This window comes from Lemur catta, chromosome 5 (assembly GCF_020740605.2).
Source record: "Lemur catta isolate mLemCat1 chromosome 5, mLemCat1.pri, whole genome shotgun sequence".
Taxonomy (NCBI): Eukaryota; Metazoa; Chordata; class Mammalia; order Primates; family Lemuridae; genus Lemur; species Lemur catta.
The window spans coordinates 62189066-62208122 of NC_059132.1; the positions used below are offsets into that span (position 1 = coordinate 62189066).

General features: G+C 43.9%; 1 protein-coding gene across 4 annotated transcripts in view; it reads right to left on the reverse strand.

The window, feature by feature from the left end:
- RIPOR2 (RHO family interacting cell polarization regulator 2) overlaps window positions 1-19057 on the reverse strand; it is a 107309-nt gene that overhangs the window by 65911 nt on the left and 22341 nt on the right. The window contains exon 1 of one of the 4 annotated variants that reach the window (XM_045551909.1): window positions 17048-17232. The exons of the other annotated variants lie outside the window; for them this stretch is intronic. The gene's annotated coding sequence lies outside the window, so the exon portion shown is untranslated. Of the gene's footprint in view, window positions 1-17047; window positions 17233-19057 lie in introns of those variants that run through there. 4 annotated transcript variants of the gene reach the window in all.

Genomic DNA, 19057 nt, shown 5'->3' on the forward strand with positions numbered 1-19057 from the left:
CGTCCATTTTTATAGAGCTGGAAAATGAGGGTTGGAAGAATTCCCAAGACTCTTGTTTCCCCTAAGGCACCACGCCACCACCTTGCTTTCACCAGTGGTAAACCCTCATCTCTCCTGCAGCATTCTCTAAGATCATGCACGGAGTGTACGCTAGCCTCTGGGTCCACCAGAATTGCTTGAGGGCCAGTTATTATTTTCTGGAACTCAACATCCCACAATGTTTGGCCTTGTTTTAGCACCTGTCTTTTCAATATTTTTTTCTACTTCACTGGGGAGAAAGTGGTTTTCATTCATTTTCTTGCATCCTCATCCCATCAGCCTGGGTGAACTCATAAACAGTAGAGTGAGAGGTGTTGATTCTTTGGACAGCCTCTGAGAAATAAGGCAAGGAAGAGACCTTCTCTGAACAGATATTTACAGGGCCTTAACTCCTTATTGAGCAAACAATTTATTCACGGGAAAAAAGGGTAGAGGAAGGACAAGGAGACTCAAGAGATACACCAACCAGATGCAATGTGTGCACCCTGTTTTGATCATGATTACAAACCAACTGAAAAATCATTTTTGAGATACTTGGGATGTTTTAATATGCATTAGATAGATGATACTAAGGAATCAGTTACTAATTTTGTTAGGCATGAAATGGCACTAGGGTTATGCAAGAAAATGTCCATACTTTTGAGATGCACACGGAGATATGTAGGAGTGAAACGATATGAGGTCTGGATTTGGCTTAAGATGCTTCAACAGCAACAATAACCAAAAAGATAGATGATGAAAATATGGAAAAATCTTGCTAATTTTTGCAACTTGGTGATGGATATTCAGGGATTTGTTATCTCATTCACTCCAGTTATGTGTGTGTTTGAACATTTTATTTACTGGGTGTCTACCAGGCCAGTGCTGATAGAATAAGGCAACGCAAAAGGCTTATGAGTACCAGGGCACTCATCTAGCACAAAGCAGGCAAATACTGTCTCAGAGACAGTAATTCTTAACCTTTACCCCCTTTATGGAGCACTTTAGGATGCAGTGAATGTAAGAATGGCGGCTGTAGAGCGAAGGCAGTATGTGAAAATCCTTGTCCTCCTCAGATCTTGGTGCAGATAAAGATGAGGTCATAGAGAAGAGAAATTCATCTATTTTCTCTAGAAGGAGAAGGAGATTTGGTTTGGCTTTTAGCTTGCTGGGTCTACCCTATCCCACTTCAAAGCAACCAAGAAGCTTATAATTTGACCACACTAGTGCTCAAATTAACTGGCTGTAATAAGTTCCAGATCTACCTAATTTTCCACTCCACTCAGGCCAACATCTGTGTAAACACAGAAACCCCAAACTGGGGACTCTCTCTCTTGGACACGGAACAGACCAACAGGGAGAGGGAACTGTCTTGTCAGGGACGCTCAGATTGCCTCTGTCCTCTGGTTTATAGGGAGAAGCTTGTGGGAGTATTCTGGGAATTTCACCATAGAGGGGGGACTGAGAGGTCTCAGGCTGTCAGGATCTGAAGAAACAAACAAATACTCTGAGCAAACTGGAAACATTACGCTAGGTCATGTTAGTCCTGCCAAAATGAAAAGATGAAATAATCTCCACGTAGGGAAGTCAGGTGTTCGAGCCAGTCGGACAGAGGCGTTCTCCATCACATGGAGCATCCAAAGAACTTAGTAGTAGCAGGTGCTACTAGGAGCAGGTGACTCTTTAGAGACCAATATCTACAGAAAAAATGCTTCATATTTTGGTGGATACATAATTGTTTGTATGTCAAGTATCACTTAGGCACCTCAGAGAAACACCTTTATTGATAAGGGGGATTTATAAAAATATTTCATGTTTGCAGATTGCACTTTTCCAAATGCTTTGACATCTACTCTATATCCTGATAGCAGCCTCATGAATTAGGTAGGACAGTGGTCATCATTCCTGTTTTTAGAAATAAGATGAGGTCATAGAGAAGGGAACTTCATCTCTCTTCTGAAACTGACCTGTAAGCAACTGTTCCAACAAGATTGTTGGCAGAGCTGGAGCCAGAATCAAGGTTTCTACCTCCCAGATGGGGTCGTGTTACTACACGTCTCCATTCTCCTTTAGCTGAGAGAGCAGAATTCCCCTACTAGTTTCCTTTTCCCATTTCTTCACATGCCATTCCATCAGCTTGGAGTGGAGGGTCATCAGTACTCAGAATGCCCCGTGGCCACATAAACATCATCAATCAGTACTAATCTGGTGCTCATATGGGTTAAGAAGATTAACTGGTGTTTTATCATCACTCCCGTTGCCTTTTACTTCCTTATCCCATAATCGTTCCTCACCCTGAGGTGCTCATTAAGGGTCAACAACACAGCATAATCATAATAACAACATTTTATTTTATTTTTTTATTTATGTATTTTTTTGAGGCAGAGTCTCACTCTGCTGCCCAGGCTAGAGTGCCGTGGCATCAGCCCAGCTCACAGCAACCTCAAACTCCTGGGCTCAAGCAATCCTACTGCTTTAGCCTCCCGAGTAGCTGGGACTACCAGCATGCACCACCATGCCCAGATAAGTTTTTCTATATATATTTTTAGCTGTCCAAATCATTTCTTTCTATTTTTCACTAGAGACGGGGTCTCCCTCTTGCTTAGGCTGGTCTCGAACTCCTGACCTCGAGCAATCCTCCCACCTCGGCCTCCCAGAGTGCTAGGATTACAGGTGTGAGCCACCGCACCCGGCCAACATTTTAGATTCAACAAAAATAAATGGGCAATCATTGTTATTCAGGGAGTAACCCTGTACCTATACTCTTGTGGTTAAATCCACAAAGTCATGTCCACTGTTAGAAACTGATTGATTGGATTGATCTGAAGACGTCTGCTACACTAAGATAAATATTTTTTTTTTTTTTTTTTTTGAGACAGAGTCTCACTTTGTTGCCCGGGCTAGAGTGAGTGCCGTGGCATCAGCCTAGCTCACAGCAACCTCAGACTCCTGGGCTTAAGCGATCCTACTGCCTCAGCCTCCCGAGTAGCTGGGACTACAGGCATGAGCCACCATGCCCGGCTAATTTTTTTTTTTTTTTGTATATATATTTTTAGTTGGCCAGATAATTTCTTTCTATTTTTAGTAGAGACGGGGTCTCGCTCTTGCTCAGGCTGGTCTCGAACTCCTGACCTTGAGCGATCCACCCGCCTCGGCCTCCCAGAGCTAGGATTACAGGCGTGAGCCACCGCGCCCGGCCTAAGATAAATATTTATCCTCCTCCCAGCCTCTGCATCTTCCTGTTGACAGAACTATAAATAACCTTTAGAAAGAGCCTAACATAATGCACTATCTAATTTGGGGGTTCTCAAACCCAGCTGCATATTAGAATTACCTGGGAAGTTTTTTAAAAACGTCATTGTCTGAGACTCATGCCCAGAGATTCTGACTTAGTTGATCTGGTGGGGCCTGGCAGTAGGTACTTTTAACAAAAATCTTCCTAGGGTTTAATTTTCCTGCATGCACACAGTATGCAGTATTCATTTGTCACATTTGCTCCCCATTCTTCTGATATATATAAAAAACAGAGTCATTCATGTTCTTTTGTTGCTTGACTCCAATTTTGCTACAAAAAAAATATCTAAAAATGGTATTGTAAGCCTTTACCAGAAAAACAGGATAAAACTGTATCTCTGGTTTAGTGGCATACAAGGAATGAGAACCTTAGGATTTAAAAGAATTTTTCCATTGTATTATTGATTGTGAAGACGTAGAAGTAGCCACACATCAGGATTGGAATTTGTGGTCATCTGTTCCTCTGTTTTCCAATGCTGCACTAACATATGTATGCCTTCCCCTTCAGGGGTATTGAAACCAAAGAATCCGGCCTGTCTGGGGCTGTGGCCTGGCAGCACTACTTTATCTTGTGTGGCCCTCACAGGTTGCTTAACCTCTCCAGACCTCAATTGTTTCACCTGTAAAATGGGGATGATAAAAGGACTGAACTCATAGATTGCTGTGAAAATTAAATAGGTTAATGAATGTAAAGTGTTGAGAATAATGAAAAGGTTCATTGCTCTTTATCACACGGTGAAGAAGATGTATTATCAAGTCAGTCCCAGTTTAATAAGGTCTGGATTGAGACTTCCTGTGCATCTCCCAGATGAAAAAAGTTTGAAAGAAAGGTGATTTCATGAGTTTTATAATGTACCTGGGCTCTCATTTTTAAGTACTGTGTATTCTCAACTCTCTTGAAAGTTGAATTAGTACCCTAAGCTAGGTTTCAAGACCATATAATATCTATAGAGAAGGTTGAAATAGTTGGTTCTTCCTATTTAAGAAACACAGTTGATATTAAATGTGGTGCAGGATCCCAGGGTATTCTACCACCAGGCAGGCATTTTTAAGAGTTGATTTTATATGGTATGATTTGTGAGCTTTTCAGCGAACACCCTCCAGACAGTCAGCTGCTCTGAACATTTTTTTTTGTGAAGGATGCGTTCACACTGGATGTTTCTAAAACCTCATCGCAAGACTGGGGAATTGAAAGTACAGAGAATGTTGAATGTGGGTGTTGAGTGTAATCAAGTGGGATGAGCAGAATTCAAAATGTGAACCAGGCAATGTCTTTCAAAAATGACATGCATTCACATAAGAATGTATTTTGATCCCTAGGAGGGCTAGGATTTTTCTCTGCACCAAAAATATATCATTTGGCAGGATGGGTCTATTGTTTCTGAGTCAGCAGTGCGGGTGTTCTAGCCCCAGGAGCAGATGCCCTCCAACTGTTCAGACTGGGTATTCAGGGCGAAGAGAGAAGGGGGCCACAGCATGGACAGGTGGCTGGACACAGCCAGTCACCGCACCCCTCCCCTCCTGCTACCGTATGGAGTTGGATTCCGGATTACACGGTGTGCCACAATTAATATTCGCAGCAGGAAACAGCAAGAATCAAATTTACCAGTTATGTTTCTGTTAGCATTTCCAGAGTCAAGGAAAATGGTTTAAGTAAAAGAAAGTCCATCTAAACTTTACACGTGTATGTATGTATTATATGTTTCCTGGGAGGTGACTCAGAGACAATTTCATGCCATCACAGCTCTAATTAATAGAGGGCCTTAATTTACATAGAATCTTAGATATTGTCACAGCCAGTGTTTTTAATAAGGGGTGGAGAGAAGTAGCAAGTAAGGTCAAGGAAGCAGAAGGATCCAGAAGCTTAAACACACACACACACACACACACACACACACACACACACACACACATACACACACACTCAAACATGTAGACATATCAAATTGTGTGGAATGCAGTCAGATAACTAGTTTACAGTCACATAATGGGTGTGAATCTCCTCTTTGGAACAATGATCTCTGCTTGGTTTCCTCTTCTGTAAGAAGAGGATCATAACATTTGCATCCTAATATTGTGAGGATTAAATGATATCAAGCCTATAAGGTATAATGCTAGACACAAAGTATGCACTCAGTTAAACTGACAACTTGTATTATGTTATATTATACTGTCCTCCTCATTATCAAGGTCAAGGGTAAAAAGACAAATGGCCTTACCTAAACAATGAATGTTCTGTGTTCTTATGCTTTACTATATTTTCGTAATCAATGTAAAATCTGAAGTGATAAATTCTTACACAATAATAAGATTATCATAAAGTTATGGCTCAATTGTCTAAGCTGGACTCCCCTGAGAGCGGGTGTGGGGCATGGGGTAAGTCGTTCTCAACTTGCCCCCCTAGTGTTTTCTAAAGACAAAATCTGATCATGGCATGGAACTTTGCCTTAGATTAGATAAGTTGTATCACTTTTTCCCAAAAAAGAGCAATTGAGGGCCAAATACAGATGTTTCTTTTTCTCTTCATGAAATTGCCTTTGGTTGTCCTTTTTGGATCTTTAAGAGAACTTGATGGAGGGATAAGAAAATAAGAGTGAAGATCAACTTGCACAGTATTGCCGTTTGAACATCACTGCAATGTTTTGGGTTAACTAGCTCAATTTAACCTCCTGTGTATACATTCCTATATAAGATATATTTTTTTTAAATAATTTATTGCTAAGGAAATTTTCTCTCTGAGGAACTACTGTATTTTGTATGTCCATCTCTATGATAGCGATAACTTAGGTGATAACTTATTATGTTCCCCTTTTTGCCTGGCTACAAGGAAGCTCAGAGTAAAACAGTGCTCAGTCATAGCAAGAACACTGATTCTTCAAAGTAAGCATATTTAGTTTCTGTGGCTCTCCTTTTGATACTGATTTTCTCTTTTTTAAAATTCTGCATCATTGAAACCTGTCTCAAATCATCATGGAGTACAATGCTTTCAGTAAACTTTAACCACATCTTAGTCTTTTCTCAACTACCATGTGTGAGTTCAAAGAGGCCTTAGCAGCTATCTATTGCTTCACAAAAGTCACAAGGAAATTTTCATCTATGTCCATTCATTTCCCCGTAATTTGTTCCAGCTGCTTGTTTTAGTTATAATTTTTGAAAGACTGAATCATGGAAGTTCAGGGACAATGAGGGAACTAGTAATGTGATCATTTTATAGATCGCCTGTAAATCGTGACAAAGGAAATAATCATAATTCCCACTGAATTATCCCCCTAAAAGAAATTATACTCAGGCTAACATAGAGCCCATGAAGATAACTTCTCTTGCACTGATTTGAAAATGGGCACTTACAGAAGAGATCAAATAGGAGTTAAGTCAGTGAATCACAGCTATTGTTCTGGAAATGATATTCAAATCTAGTCAGTCCAAATCTGAGAACTCTTTGTCATGCAAATCAAAGGGAAAAAATACCTTGGCTTGACAAACCAATGCAATTTTGCTTATCATTCAAATTGGTTACCACTTTAAATCTTTTCTGATAACGAGATAGAAGGGTAAACCATGCGTGGATTAACCAAATCTGACACTGTTCATTTTTCTTTCACTGCAGGTAATTATCCTATATAATTCTCCTATGAATAAATTAAAACTGTATGAATTGACAATGATCTTGTTTTCCTATATTCAGCAATTAAGACAAAATTGATCAAGGGATACTTTACATATGGGCATGGATCAGACAATAGTCCTCACAAAAGAAAAGGAATGATTCCTTTTATCTCTCAAGTTTGTTTTTTCTCCATCTCCCTCCATCTCCCTCCACCTCCCTCCCCGTCTGTGTGGTTGCTCAGATCTCTGAGGCATTGTAAGAGACAGTCCAGTCGTTTGCAAGAGGAAGGGGGAAGAGAAGGTTTTACATGGTTATTTATCAGGATGCATTGCTTACTTAGAAGAAAAGTGGCCATTTCATTTCCTGATGATAGAGTACCTTTGCAGATATACTGTTCACTCTGCTGGAATAATGAACCTTTTGGACAGATAATGTGAAAAAGCTTCTTCTTGATTATAATAGTCCTGAAGAGTCTTATTAATGCCTCAATATCAACTGAAAACCTCAGCCTCCATGGACAGTCTCTGAGTCACTAAGCCAAAAGATCTGGCAGCCACAACCCAGCTAAGTTACGTGGGAGAACGCAGGCTTATTGAACATGCTACTCACTGGCAGTTGCTGTGGGAACTGCGGCTCTGAATTTGGAGTCTTTGTGTGTTTACATCCACAGCCACAGCCAAGACTCCAATGCCAGACGGCTTCGGTTTAAAACCAAGTTCTGCCTCTTACTAATTTGGCACGGGGCTTGATTCTCTCATCTATAAAATGGAGATGATAAAACTAATTACCTCAGGTTGTTGTGAGGACTCAATGAATTAATACATGTGCCTGGCACATTAAAAATGCCATTGAGTGATAGCCATTATTATAATAATAATATAAAAAGTCTTTATTTAGATAGGGTGTTTTACTGTATGAGAGGCTTTATGTCAATATGCAATGAGAGATATATGTGTACATATCTGTAATTCAGAATTTGCATTTAAAAGGTAAAAATTTTTTAAAAACTGCAATGGCTTCAGACTCCCCTTGTGCCCAGGAAGGCCTTACCTCTGTACCTGCATTCAGGAGGCCATGATTTCTCTAATGGGAGATGATAGAGAGAAGGTCATTTTTGCCATGTGTGGAATCGTATGTTTAGGGCTTAGCCAGGTCTATTTTCCCCCAATTGGATTATAAAAGAGTTTGAGGCTAGTCTCCTACACGGAAAACTATGCATCCCCTCAATACGCATTTTTTTAGTACCTCTAGCTGGATAACTGTATATTCACATTCATGAAACATCTTCAGCTAATGCAACCCCAGCCTCTCCTTGCTTTGGCTATTTTCTTCCATCAGTGGGGAAAGAAGCATTTTGTGACAACCAGAAAGCCACAAAAAAAAAAAAAAAAAAATTACATCTGGAAAACATCTTAATGTGAAGAAACATGCATTGAGGATCTAAAATAAATAAATAAATAACCCATGAAAAAGAAACACCACATGTCATTTCTATCCTATTTTAGGCCAAAGACCATTATGACAAAATTCAAAGGGCAAACTTTTCTTGGAATGTCACGGGAGCCAGAAAAAGGAACAATTCCTGACCTTTCTTATGTCATCATAAATAAATTACTCAACAGAGGGCATTAGTCAGGTAATAAGAGAAAATAGTCATACTTCAGGCCCCCCAGTCAATTTTGCCTCCCAATAGGCCATACTTTGGTGATTGAAGGGGAAGGGCAGGCAGGACAAATCATCCTTCGTCTCTAGCTAAACATTGCTTTTGCTGCAAAGGCTAGTGGAGTGCACCTCCTGGGGTGTAGAGCCCCTGACAATGCTAACCTAATCTCATACATACTAGTGTGGCAATCTTGGACAAACCAGTTAACCTCCCTAATTTGTGAAATCAGGGACATGGATGTTATATCACAGGGTTGTTCTGTGGTTCAAATGAGACCATGGTTGTGAAAGTTGTTGAAAACTGCAAAAATCCACAGAAATAGGAGGTACTATCACGTGGACTAAAGTATTTTTATATAGTATTCTCAATGGGACATAGACCTTATATTCGAGGGAGGAACAGCAGACTCCAGGTATCAAGGAAGGAGGTGTGTGCAGAAGAGCAGTGGTAGAAAAAGCAACACCAGCAGGCAGTCAGCTGGGGAAGTAAGGGACCTCCAGCCATGGCCAGCTGTGCTTCAGGTGCCAGATCATGGTTGTTAGTCCAGCTACTTTCTTCTCTTTTTCTCCATCTCCTGAGTGGGCCTCCGATTTGAGGACACTAAAGGTTTGCAGTACCTATATTCGCTACAATGAGACAGCTCTGCTTTAAAAAGAAGTTATTTGGATTCCTGCTTACTCACATTCTAGATTAGCCAGTGTGAAACTCCTTCTCAATGCTCCCAATTCCACATTCCTAAATCCTCCACCAACAAACAAACCAAAACGTGTGACAGTTTGCTTCTGATGTAAAATTTAAGGGTGCACATTTTCGGCCTCTACAGGAGGATGAGGTGGGCTTTAGACTAGGTCATTCTACTCCCGACTATTGTCATGTTGTTTACCTCACAGTGAAGAAATTTGACAGGAATAACACAAGACTGTGGTCTTAATTGACCTTTTGCTGTGTCCAATCTAGTTGTTTATTGCTTTGTGACAAATCATTCCAAAATGTAGTGGCCTGAAACAACAACAGTGAGTCAGGAATTGAGAAGGGCTCTAGTGGGACAGTTCTGGCTCAGGGTCTCATTAGACAGACAGTGGGTGGCTGGCTAGACACCTTTCTCTCTTATAGCCTCAGTTCTCTCCAGGAGGTCAGGTAACTTGGGCTTCCTCACAGCATGGCAGTCTCAGGGCAGTCAGACATTTTACATGGTGGCTGATTGCTTCAAGAGCTAGTATTCCAGCCAACAAGGTAGAGTTGAATTATCTTTTAAGATCTAGCCTGAGAAGTCATATTCTCTGTTGATCAAGAAAGCCACAATTTTGAGGGGAGGGAACAGAGACCCCCCATCTCTCGATGGGAGGAATATCAGAGTTACTTTGTAGGAAGATCATTTGGGGTGGGAGATACTGTTGAGGGCATCTTTGGGAAATATAATCTGCCATATGGATGGACTATACATAGTTAAGAGTTAAGCTGTAGGCCGGGCGCGGTGGCTCGTGCCTGTAACCCTAGCACTCTGGGAGGCTGAGGTGGGCGGATTGTTTGAGCTCAGGAGTTCGAGACCAGCCTGAGCAAGAGCGAGACCCCATCTCTACTAAAAATAGAAAGAAATTATCTGGACAACTAAAAATATACAGAAAAAATTAGCTGGGCATGGTGGCACATGCCTGTAGTCCCAGCGACTTGGAGGCTGAGGCAGGAGGATTGCTTGAGCCCAGGAGTTTGAGTTTGCTGTGAGCTAGGCTGATGCCACAGCACTCTAGCCAGGGCAAAAGAGTGAGATGCTGTCTCAAAAAAAAAAAAAAAAAAAAAGGAGTTAAGCTGTAGAAAGTTAATATTTATCCCTGATACTGACACTTAATGTATAATCTCTCCTTAATCTCCAGATAGTAACTTCTAATGTGGTGAAACAGGCAACTATCTTGATGCCTCTTCCTCCCTACTTCCCCCTGTGCCCTAATGACTGAAAAACACTTGTTAAATTTCCTAAAAATCTCAGACATCCACTTGTGTTCTGTCACATGCCCCCATCCCTCAGAGAAGGATAGCTGAGTTCAATGCATATGTATGTACCTGTGGCTCCCCAAGTGCCTCGTGACTTCCATGGCAGCTGCTCTGGGTACACCTGACTGGCACTCGATGCCATTACCAGCCCCCTTTGTTGTCTTTCTGTACTGACGTTGGGAAGCTGAACACCACAAACCCCAGAACCCCTTGCTGCTAGGATTCCACACGTGAGGTGGGGTCTCCGTCAGGTGCTCTCCCACAAGATCTGAAGGTAGAAGTGCTAGGGAAGCTGTGCGTATTAGTCTCCTATGGCTGCTGTAACAAATCACCACAATGTTAGTGGCTTAAAGCTTAAAACAACACACACATTTTATTACCTTACAATTCTGGGGGACAGAAGTCTGAAATGGGTCTCACTAGACTAAAATTGAGGTGTTGGCAGGGCTGTGTTCCCTTCTAGAGGCTCCGGGAGAAAAACTGTTTCCTTGTCTTTTCTAGCTTCAAGAGGACACCCACATTCCTTCCCTTGTGTCCCTTCCTCCATCTTGAAAGCCAGCAGTGTTACATCTCACTGACCCTTCTTCCACGGTCACATGTCCTTCTGACCACAGCTGGGGAATGTTCTCTGCTTTTAAGGACAGATATAATTAGACTGGGCCCAACTGAGTAATCCAGGATACTGTGAAGTCCTTGACTTAATCATATCTGCAAAGTCCCTTTTGCCATGGAAGATAATATATTCATAGGTTCTGGGGATTAGGACATGGACATCTTTGGTGGGGGGTGAGTGGGAGTAGACACTATTTTGCTTGACACACTGGGCTTCTGCTTCTTTTCTTGTCACTGCCAGCAGCTACTCTTATGGAGTATCTGGTTGTTTTTTTTTTCAGGGAGGCGGTGGCTTCTTGGCTGGCTGTTTCCTGACCATGGCAGTGGTAGCCTCATTCTGAAGCCAGTGGCTTCTCAAATCAGCAGGAAGCTTCTTGACTATAGATTGGTCAGTGGCTCTAGTAGCCCTGTTTTACAATGTATCTTTCAAAGTTGTTCTAGAAAGCTCAACCTAGAGTGTGTTTCCTTAGCCCTCAACCTAGGGTATGTTTCCTTGGCCTTCCTGACACAACAATTCTGCAAGCCATTTTATTTTATATGCTTTCTCTGAGTGGATTCTATTCTTTGCCACTGAGCCCTGATGAATGTTGGGTTTCCTGTGTGTGTCCATCACCTCAGCTTCATCTCTCTCTTTTCTAAGCTCCACTTATTTCTGAGAAGGAAGCATCACCAAGACAACACTAAATTAGATTAGAACTTGGGACGATGCAAAGCATATCAAAGTGGCTAAAATACTACCAATAACCTTGCAAATTAAAAGTATGGCATTGCTATTCAAGGGTTGCCAGCTGGTAGTTATCCTGGAATCTTCATGTAGAGTAGGTTAACCTTGAACCTCTGCATGTCAGCAGGGCACCTAGTGTGGGTATATATTAATTGGAAGGTAGATTGACACAGTAAAGGCCAAAGCCAAGTCACTTTAGGATTTCATATGTAGCAAAAAGTGGAGAAATCAAATGTCATACTGGGATTAATCTCTTGAGGATTGAACTAGCTCCAGGAAACTGTCACTTTGAATTTATTCCTCCTAATAGAAGGAGGAAAAAAGCATGTGCTCTTTGTGGTTACCTGCATTGCTTTGTATTTCTAAGGTACTTTCCCCCCATTCCTTCCCTTGCCTCCCTTCCAAAAGCTCTCCAAGAGGGACACCTTGAAGCAAGAGACACACTTGAAGAAAATGGAGTCATTGTTTCCTTAGTTCCTTTCTAAACAATGTGCTTGAGAAGGACAAGATCACTTCCAGGGCTAAAGGTGAAGGTCAATAGCATTAAACTCAAAAGATAGGAGGCAAATACAAGAGAGTTAGAGACATTCTTTTTCTGCATATAAATTTGTTTTTTGGTATGGTTATTGGCCAACCTTGTTCTAGTGTCATCCTCATTATTAACAGTAGCCTTATTTTACAATTGTTCCCATTTGATCTTTCTTGCAAGGCATGCCTCCTCACTGTCCTGAACTTTCCTACCTTCAGTCTTGAGTTTGAATCTAGGTTCACAGGCAGATAGTTAACATCGGATGCCTACTAGTGGGTAGGCAGCATGCAAGCTCTGGGGATATAGGAACAGACAAAACAGACCCTTGGTGCACTCAAGGAGCTCACAGTCTTCCTAGTCTTCTTGTCTGGTAAGTCTTTCCTTTTCCTTTCCATTCATCAGTAACCTTAGAATAGGCACATGAAGAAATCTTCATTGACTACCCCAATCACAGCCTTTGTCCTATGACCTGCCATAGCTCTTTTTTCTAGGGTGACCATGTGACTTATAGTCCAAATCAGAACATTTCTGAGTTAAAGGGGGTGCCATTAATACGGATGCTGCAACAATAGATGTATACGGGACAAACCAGGACATGTGGTCATCCACAGCACATTGTCTAACACAGTTGGGTTCCTCCTGCATCTCTAGCAGACTGTGCTTCCTAGAAGGTATAATCAATATCTTACACTTTTATGTTGAATGAGAAATCTAACTTTGGCCAGATCCTGGAATAGTTGCTCCATGAACACATGCTTGAGTTGAAAAAAAAAATGATATTCTCCTAAATTATATAACACTGCAGACTTCGGCTTAAAATCCACTTCAGAATCAAAAACGATTGTTAATCAGTTTATTGTATTTTAGAATGCTGAACAGTGTCAAAAATATTTCCCTTAAGACTCCTCCCTCCTTGGTCTGGCAGAGAGCTCATTTTGATTTTATGAAACACATCGTATAAATATTACACCTCATTTGCTTTCACTGTAGAAAAAAAGCTATTATAATTTCCTTTTTAATTAATGTAATGAACGTGTGAAAACATTCATCTCCTCTACACAGCACCCATCAGTGTCATGTGAACAATGCACAATAAAATAAACGGGAGCAGCTTCTTTTCTTGATGGTGCCTGGGTTTCCTTTGGGAAAAGTGAATCCAGCATGGGGCCATGTGTAAATGATCTTTCCTAGATAGTCTGCCACACTCAGGAAAATACCTATTATTTCTGGGGAACATTTCCAACCTCAGTGAGATAAGCTTACTGAGACCAAAAAACAAAATGAAACAAGACAAAAACCTGGACCATTAACCCAGAGAGGAAGTTGGTGGCTGCAGAGAAGGAGTATAGAAGAGGGAAGAGGACATGTGGGTGTTTTGAGATTAATGCATTCGAGATACTTGATGTATTGAATGATTTTGTTAAGTCAAATTGACTGGAAGGCTTCCATGTACAAAATGGTGAGGTTTTCATTTTTAGGGGGAAAATGTTGTTTTGAGAAATTGCCTATAAGAATATGAAATGTAGAAACAAAGCCAAAAGAAGGCTCCTTTCAGATGAAAAGGCACATACTCATAATTGTTCTTTCTGAACAGATCTTCCTAACAATCACGTTGTGGGGTGTTTCCATGATGCCTGCTTTATGACACCATTCTACACCTAGGTTCGCCTTTGGGGAACCAATTATGCGCTGCTGGGCTATCCATATCTCCTCTCCCCACCCCCATGCGATTCTCCTGCTCCATTGTCTGTTTTCGGCTGGTATTCTTTTCTGGTTGAATGGCCACAAACACAAGCTGTCTATCTATCTCCTCCAGCTTATGGAGCTCAGCTTGGCGGATGAAAATAACCCTGGTAAAGGAGCTGTTCACAAGCACTAGGCTCTGCTCACGGGCCACCAGTGCAAAAGAAGCCCAAGTGGAAAGTCAAATCTGCTATTGCCCCAAGGAGCACACATATGGACTCCAATAAAATGGACCAAATAAAATGGACTTTCACTTCTATCACCACTTCCTCCTAAGAAACTGTATTTAGACTTCTTATTTCTTTTCAGAATAAAAACAGACAACTTTTTATTTTTTTTCCAACCTATTGAATGTGATAAATGATTAAATAAAACACTGATTTGCAACCCTTCAACACAAGGGACTGTTGTTTGCAGGATCTGACCATTTAATAGGAAATCTGAATGCTGTGCTGTTTACTCTCCACAGCTTCCTTTGTCTGTGTTTTAGTCTCTTGACAGAGGGCTGAACCAATAATCTGTGAATTAACCCAAAATGCAACAGAAGTGGCTTGGTTACATCTAAAAGTAGGTATGTGGTTTGTATCGCATCTGGGCTGTGGGGTTTTATCATAGTAGGGCTATTTTGACTTTAGTGACCTCAGATTTAGAGTGGGACACCTGGCAGTTATCAGCAGGGCCCCAAATCAATGGGCTTCAATACTAAAGAATAGAATTTTTATGTGAGTTTTACTATCAAGATCCACAGATATAAATATCCCTTCCCCAGCCCCCTTGACTTCTCCAGGTAACCCTTGAAACGGGACAGGTCCCCTCTCTGCTGGAAATTACTTTGCAGTTACCAAAAAAAAAAAAAAAAAGAAGAGAGAGAGAGAGAGGGAGAGCGTTTTCTGGAATTGTGTTCGGGTAATCAGAATTCTATGCAAGTCCCTAGTGCATGCTTTTCAGTTTTCCCCCTCTCTAGCTTGGTATTTCTTTATATTTATACTGAGGATAAAATATTCAAAGCAAAAATCTCACATTAGAGTGTCAGAGGAAGAGGGAAGCAACACCACTTGGGGGGTCTTTTGGAAAAGCAACATATGCAAAATGTTTTTACTAAACAGATTCTCCAGTGTTCAAGTTTTCAGATGTTGGGATCCAGTACATTTTTGGACAGGCAAATGCATTACCTTCCTGGGGAAAAGCCATGATTTAGCAGTATCTGAACTGAAGGGGCAGCTGAGCACAGGAGGCTGATCCTGAGGGCTGGGGGCAGGGGCGGGGGTTTCTTAAGCCACTGTTACCCTAAGTTGACACACCCCTGCTGCAATTTGTTCCTACAAAAGGAGGGTAGCTCCTGCTGCCTCCTAATTAACCCCTGGAGAATAGCTGTGATGATGCTGGTTCTTGGAGAGTTCATGGCTGATATCCCCTGCTTGTGACAGCTGCTAAAATACAGTTTGATGGAGGTAGATGGTGTGAGTGGGTAAGCTCAGAGGCTGGTCCAAAAAGGCTGGAGGGAGCAAGGGGCAGCGGGGAAGTTCAGAGAAGGAATACTGGAGTGAGGGTGGGAAGGAAGAGGGGACATTCTCAGAACCAGACAACCCTGACAGAAAATGAAAAGGGAGAAAGGATTGTGTGTCAGGATACAATGGGGCAAACACTCACACAAGATACCCAGTCCCGTAGACAGGGCAACATACAATTTCTCTGGGAATGGTAGCAATGATTAGTTACAATCCTAGGCCTCCTACTATGTGCACGGACATGAGAAGGTAGAAGTGCAGAGCAGGGAGAATAAAACAATGTGTTTTCTGAGACAATCACAACTATTTTGCTGGATGAAAAGCTTGAACATTTTTCCTCAGTCACTCAAGCAACATGCAGGTACCTCCAAGACTAGGACCCATGAGGCTGCCAGTCTCACTCTGCACCACCCCCACCCCGGCAGAATCAGTCTGGTTCTCTTGGTTTTCCACCTGCTCTCTTGCTCCCAAGGGAGCTGTCACTTGGCACAGTGCTTCTGCCACCTTAACACTTGGATGGCTTCCTGGATAATTTCTGTTTGAAATTACTTAATTGCACACAGCACCTACTTCCTACCGAAGTGAGGTGTCTCTACCCTCTGCCCACACCCTGTGAGGGGGGCTAAGAGGTCATCGTCCCAGGCAACGAGCCGCAGACGCTTCACTTCTGAGCCCCTCCTGCCACAGACACCTGCCAGGGTGCTCCTGCCCTCAGGTGCATCCCGTCCCCTATCTTTCCAGACACAGTTCGGACATCAAGGCAACAATATTTCCCATTTTTTGTCCCTTCTCCCAATTCTCATCTGCCCACCCCACTCGGCCAATTTGAAATTCAGACACGCTGAGGAAGACGCTGGTTCACAGCCAAGCTCCATCGGGCAGCCGGGGGCAAGTTAAGACTTTACAGACCTAAATCCCAGCCCTGAGCTGGATGCTCCACAGGGTCGTTCTGTAACGGGGGCGACCCGGGGGCCCCGGCTGGGCGCGCTCGCACACACACCCCTCCCGGTCTCCCAGGGCACCGATCCTCTGGCCCAACCCTTCCGTTCCCCAGAAATGCCCCCAGCCCCAGCACTGCCGCGGCTCCTCTAACCTTGGCCCGGTTCCTCCGCTCTCCGGGGCATCCTTGAGCTCTGCGAGAAGCGCGCGTGCCCCTGCCGCTCGGCAACTTCCCTTCGCCACCCTGCGGGCATCAGACGCGCGAAGCCCCCAGCGTGGAGGAAACCGAGGACGCTCTGGTCTCAGCGGCTGCTTAATATGCAACGCTCCTTCAAGTCGAGGACACCCCTCCCCACACAGACCTCGCCGGGTTGTACGCAAAATCGGAAGCAAAAAAGGAGAAATAAAAAGGTGCACCTACCTAAAGACGACGGCTCCTTGTCATGTCAGGGGACACTCGGGGCTCTCTGGCGTGGAAAAGCCTCCGTACCAGCGCAACGCCCCGGGCCGCCCGCACGTCTGGCTCTGCGGACCGCCTGAGCTCGCTCACTCCGGTGAAGGGAGCAAGGGCTGCAGGAGGCCGTCGGGTCCCCGCGCGCTGTCCCCCAGTGCCGGCTGCCCTCCCGCGGCGGCTGGCAGCGGCGGCGGCGGCGCGCGGGGCGAAGTTGCGGGGCCGGCGGGCGCGAGAGCGGCGGGGCGGAGCGCGGAGGGGGCAGGGCCGCGCGGGCGGAGGGGCGGGGAGCGGGCAGGGGGAGGTGCGGGCGCGGGGGCCGGCGGCGTCACTTGTGCGGGGAGGGGAGGACGGGGGGAGACAGCTGCTTGACAGCTACTTCAGCCCCACTCCCCGAGGCTGCGCCTTGGTGCTTGCCTCCCGCTGACCGCCCGCGCGCCAGGCTCCTTTGCGCGGGTCGGCGGCGCAGCCGTGGAGCGATCCGTGGGACCGCGCTGGGGAGCGAGCGGCGGACCGAGCGCGCGGGAGGGAGAGGGCGGGGGGAAGAGCCGGGGCAAGGAACGGCCCTGTCAGCGAACATTTTGGGATCTCTAATATAGAGCCCGGGCTGTGCACTGGGAACAACACGGTGGTGGTGTATGGGGGTGGGGAAGCGGCGATATGGGGGTGAGGTTGGCTGCCCCTGGCAAGACTTGTGCTGGACCCCTCTCTCCCTGTCCCCCCGCCTCCCGATGCTTCATGATGGGAAGAAAGAGTCGTTTTTTATTTTATATTGGTGGCTTTGAATTATACCTAAAGGTTTCCTTCGGGAAAGCATGGGTTTGCCTGGCAGACAAAAACATTCCACAAAAAGGGCCTTTTAAAGTGGAAATTTGGTGGAACTGGGAGTCTGCAAGGACCCAGGGACTAGGTCCTGACTCTACCTTCATCCTTAAATAGGGAATCCCTGTTACGCCTCAGTTTCCTCATCTATAAAGTCGCCATACAGAATAAATTGTGTATTTAGAATAAGTTAAATAGAACAGTATGGCAAGGTGCTTCCATGCCTTCCCTCACCCCCCAACTTGGGATTCAGTCGCTCTGGGAAGGAATTAGTAAGAATCAGTGAGGCTAGACGGTGATGGAAAGGGAACATCCTAGGAGATGATGTGAACACTGGAAACACCCGCATCCAGTGGTGGTGAGGGGACTGCGTCATCAGGCCTGGAATATAAGCAGTGAGAACCATCACCCAGTCAGCTGCGGCATAGCCACCCAAGGACACAACGAAAAGAGCAAAGCCCACTTGATGCCTAGAGAGAACACCCCAGAGCAAACACCAGTCACCGCGTCACCGTCTTAGACCATGGAGGGTGGCCTGAGCAGTGCCTTGACAGTCTGAGCCCTTCATCACAGCAGGACTTTTCCAGACACCTCCCCTGCCCTTCTTCCGTCTTACAAAATGATTTCTGACAGCCCTCGGTCATTTCATGTAGACATTCCTTCAGAGGAGAAAATGTGTTGAACACATGATGTGAACATTCCAGTCTGCCTGGCAAGTTATTCTTCATATGCTTTCAATATTGGGGTTCTGGTCAATACGTAAGTCTCTAGTGAGTTTGACTGATGTGAGTCGGTCCTACAATGCTGAACATTACGGTTTATTGACCCTCTTCTTATATACTAGACCCAGAGCAGATACAGGCATTGTATCAGTTTTTCCTGACTATAATCCTGCAGTAGATATTATCGTTCCCATTTTATAGATGGGAAACCAAGGTTTAAGAGACTTAACATGACTTGTTCAAGATGACACAGTTTAATCAGCTTTGGATATATAAGAAAAAATGGGTTGGGCACCTGCAAAACATGGGCTGGGGTGACCCTACTCTCCTATCACAGATCCTCACTCTTCAGATGACATGGCCAAACTGTGCCTGCAGAACTGTGAGGTTATACACGTGTGCTGTTTAAAATGGCTGTTTGTGACAATTGGTTAGG